Source organism: Pinus tabuliformis, chromosome 8 (genome assembly GCF_031772625.1).
Source record: "Pinus tabuliformis cultivar Carrire ecotype Pingquan chromosome 8, CPIR1, whole genome shotgun sequence".
Classification (NCBI taxonomy): domain Eukaryota; kingdom Viridiplantae; phylum Streptophyta; class Pinopsida; order Pinales; family Pinaceae; genus Pinus; species Pinus tabuliformis.
Genome location: NC_142294.1, coordinates 186356432 through 186360801, shown reverse-complemented (window position 1 = coordinate 186360801; position 4370 = coordinate 186356432). Strand labels below are relative to the sequence as shown.

General features: G+C 39.9%; 1 pseudogene; it reads left to right on the top strand.

The window, feature by feature from the left end:
* Window positions 1-636: 636 nt before the first annotated feature.
* Window positions 637-1638, top strand: LOC149234764 (actin-related protein 4 pseudogene; annotated as a pseudogene).
* Window positions 1639-4370: the final 2732 nt, after the last annotated feature.

The window sequence follows — 4370 nt, the reverse complement described above, 5'->3', positions numbered from 1 at the left end:
TCTGCTAAAAACCCTAATGCCTTCTTGCATTAATCAAATGAATAGAGATGTATTACAATTGATTTTCTCAATTGAGCACACCCTGCAAGTGCATAACCTATCTCTCTACTCACTGAAGGTCTCTGACCCAGAATTAGTCAAATTTTGCCTCGGCTTGAGCTCATATTTCCTTGTGTTATCACTGAAAATTCTGTTTCCAAAAATTGCTCAGACTAGCTTAAGGACAAAGTGTTTTCGCAGCGCATAAATCCTTTAGCAGTTTCGCAGCGCTACATGTTTAGGTGGTTTCGTAGCGTGCTACGAAATTGGGGATTTGTTCGAGTTTTCAGTGGAGGCCAAAATCCTAGCATGCCTATTGTACAGAGTTCTGCAGATGAGAGCAGCGACAGTGATTTCAAGGAAGCGGTGGTTTCTGCAATGTCTAAACTTTTGCACTCAAATCTTTTGCAGGCATTAAGCTCGTTTGTAGATAAAGACAGGAGTAGTGCTGTCTGGTGACAGAATTGATGCATAAGGATCTTCATAGCTTCATCAACGAATGGATGCAAAGTTAAACATTGCGGGATGGGATGGTTAGAAATTATATACTGCTGAAACAACTGCTGAGGTGTATCTCATCTATAGGCGCTCGACACTATGTATGGAGGTGATGAAGTCACAGCTATAGTTCTTGATCTGGGGTCTCATACGTGTAAAGCTGGTTATGCAGGCGAAGATGCCCCAAAGGCAGTTTTTCCTTCTGTTGTGGGATCTATTGAGCAAACAGGGATGGCTGATGCAGTCAAAGTTGAAGGAGATTTAGAATCTTCAGATGCCAAAATGAATGTCAAGCTAGACTCTGAGAAGTCCAAATCCAAGCGGAAATTGTATGTTGGTTCTCAAGCTGTGGGCTACCGACGTGATTTTATGGAGGTGATTCCAGCTTTGAAGGATGGTGTTGTTGCTGATTGGGATGTTGTGGATAGCATATGGGACCATGCTTTTCGGGAGCGCTTGCTTATTGACCCAAAGGAGCATCCTATATTGTTATTTGAACCATCCTCTAATTCACAACAACAAAGGGAGAGAGCAGCAGAGCTTATGTTTGAAAGTCACAAGGTGCCAGCCCTATTTTTAGCAAAGAATGCGGTATTAACTTCCTTTGCTTCAGGACGTCCCACTTCTTTAGTTGTTGACTGTGGTGGTGGATCGACAACTGTTGCTGCAGTCCATGATGGTTATGTTCTTCAAAAGGCTGTGGTGTCTTCTCCCATTGGCGGGGAGGTTTTAACTGACTGCCTTATGAGGTTTTTGGAGAGTAAAGGGATTTTGGTCAAGCCTCGATATTCATTCAAGAGAAAGGAGGCTCGACCGGGAGAATTTCAAATTGTAGATCTTGATTTTCCTAATACAACTGCAAGTTATAAAAGATACTCACAGATATTAGAATTTGGAGCTGATAGATTCAAATTTCCTGATCTTATATTCAACCCGCCCCTACTTCAAACACTGCCTCATATGGAAAAGCTTGATAATTTAGGGCATTCACTTCGCGGGCTTCCCCAGATGGTTATTGAGAGTATAAATAAGTGTGACGTGGATATACGTCGAGAATTGTTTAGCAGTATTCTGTTTGTTGGTGGCACGGCATCAATGTAAATCGCAGATGAAGAGAACCGACTTCGATTTTAAAAAAGGAAAAGGATAAGAATGAGGTTGAGGGTAAGGATAGATTTAGTTTTCGAAATTCCTTTAGTTATGGGACATTGGCGGCAGCTAATCGTGTTGAAGAAGAGCAAGCGAAGAAGGAAAGCTGGGAAAAATGTTTTGGAGGATGACTGGTTTCTCGCCCCCTTCAGCGGTGGATTCAATTTTGGACAAAGAAACATGTACAGTTGAAGACATCTTGGCCGAGGAGGAAATTATTCAAGAGAGCAAGACTATCAACAATCGCTTTATTAATTTTCTTCGAGGCAAGGAACAAATGCAACGAGAACACTACCTAATTTGAATCTACCGGAAAAGAATATAGACATGGATTCTGGTACTACTACAAATTTCCATTATTCACCTACAAAAGAACCACGGTGCACAATACTGCATCAGAGTAATTTGGGTATATCAGCCATCTCAGATAATAGCTTGGTGACTGGGCATGCTGTTCCACCAAATCAAGGTGATGATAAGATTTTGCATCTCTCGAAATTTCCTTACAATGAGAAAGACAGAAATTTGTGTCCAGAAGATTCTTATTTACGAGCTATTAGTACTTCTGGTCCTTCCGACTGTGGTATTGGTGCTAATTGCAATGCCCCTCAAGGTGTTCAATTTGAGAGCACGAAAGAATTATCTGGGTCACTCATCATAATTGTCGACTCTGAAGATGAATTCTTTGAAGAGAGTTCTCTTCATGGCTTGCATGGAAAAAATAATCTATCTGGAAGCAGTGTTAATATCACAGTGCAAGAGGAGATATCTCATGATAAAGGCAATAAATTACAAAATTGTGTTACTTCAAGAGGACCTAACTATATAACTTTATCTGAGGAGGAATCCTTTAGCCATAAGGACAATGAGAAGAGTCAAGTAGTTGATATTGATAACGCTGATAAAGGATCTCTAAGAGATGTAAGAAAACACAAAAAGATAAATTTGTGCCCTGTGAATGCGAGTGGAAATGTTGAAGCAGCTTGTAGTAGTGAAGGAATTTCAAGCACTCTAGATTGCAAGCATTTTGACCGATCACGTTTTGAAGCTTTAATTGAGCTAGCAAATTCCAAACCTCGGCTGTGGGATTCTGGTATAGTGTGTGATCTATGTGGACAAGGTCGATCCTTGATATATGGGGACTGGTATGCTTGGTGCTGTGGTTATCGCTTGTTCTACTGCAAATGCACAGAGGACCATAACAGAAAACTGAAGCTGTCAATGAATTAAAAGAACAAAAAAAAAAGTATCAAAAAGGTGGGATGGGCATCAGTGGAGTGGCAAAGTCCACAGAATGTGTGGTCTTTGGTCCTCTGAGGTTTTTGAAAAGGATGATGGAAGAGATCAACTTGAAAGTTTAGTAAATGTTGTAAGAAGAGGGAGAAATGTGTTCTGCAAGGATCCAGTTTGTCGAAGATTTGGGGCTACTTTGGGTTGCCGAGTTAAGAAATGTCAGTGTAGTTTTCACTATCCATGTGCAGTTAAATTTGCTAGCCAGCTTAGTTGCCGGATGTGGGAAAGATGCAGAAGGCCCATTGCTTGTCGTTCACACAGGCATGTTGATCATGATTGCATTGATGCTAAAGATTTCCAGTCCCATATCAAGGGGAACTATGGAAACAAAGTTGTCAGTCAGGCAAAGGTGAAACTGAAGAATGGCAACAACAGCTATTCAATTTTGTGAGGAGTTTAGAGGAAGACTGTGTTTTTTTTTAAATCACACAGCAGTTTCGTAGCGCGCTACGAAACTGCTGTAGGTGGTGATTTTAAATGCAGAGCAGCTATTTTGATAATATGAACGGAGATTTTGGTTTATACACCTGTTCAATCAACAAGGCTTCCAGCACATTGGGGAATATGGTGATGCTCGTAGTTTTTGAGGAATTAGAGGGCTGGGAACATGTTACTTAATTTGTGAAGAATGATGGGAGACAAGGACCGACAAACAGGGGCCTATGTTTCAGGGTAACCGAGAAGATGTGTCATTAAAGTCAAACATGGAGCATTAAAGGTTCATCACAGCTATCTCAGCCAGATTCCAGATGTCAGAGAATGAAGGGGATTGAAGATCAAGGCTGTTATGGAGTTTAAGTCCTATTTAATTTAGAAGTCTAGAAGATTTAGTGGAATTAGAATTTTAATTGTTTTATGATTCCAACGCTGTCAATTATTAATCAGCTGTAATTATTAGTTAGTTAAAAGTTAGTAGGTGTCATCATAGGCAGTCATCGAGCTCCCCTCATGCTGGAGGAGGAAGCTCGAATGAGAGAGAATAAGCACTTTATAAATAGCTGAAACAAAGATAGACAAATGGTTGGATGTTTTTTGGAGAAGACTGTTTGGTTTATGTATAGCAGATTTCAGTAATGCAAATGATGGTTGTTTCTTTTCAGGATTCACAATAGATCTTATTGTTCAAATGTATGATGGTTTATTCTCTTTAATGTTCTTTTACAGTTTGGTTTATGCATAATCACTCAGAACTCATGAATCATGCTCTGACTTCCTGTATGCCTAGGCAAACTGTGTTTCATGTGAGTTATGTTTGAACATTAGATGTAAAGTGCCCTGATTTCTATGAAAGGATTATGTTATTGTTTAACTGAGATATTAGTGACTCCATAAACCCAATGGGAAGCAATTCTGTCCAGCCAGTATATTTTTATGTGTCTTATAAGAGTTAG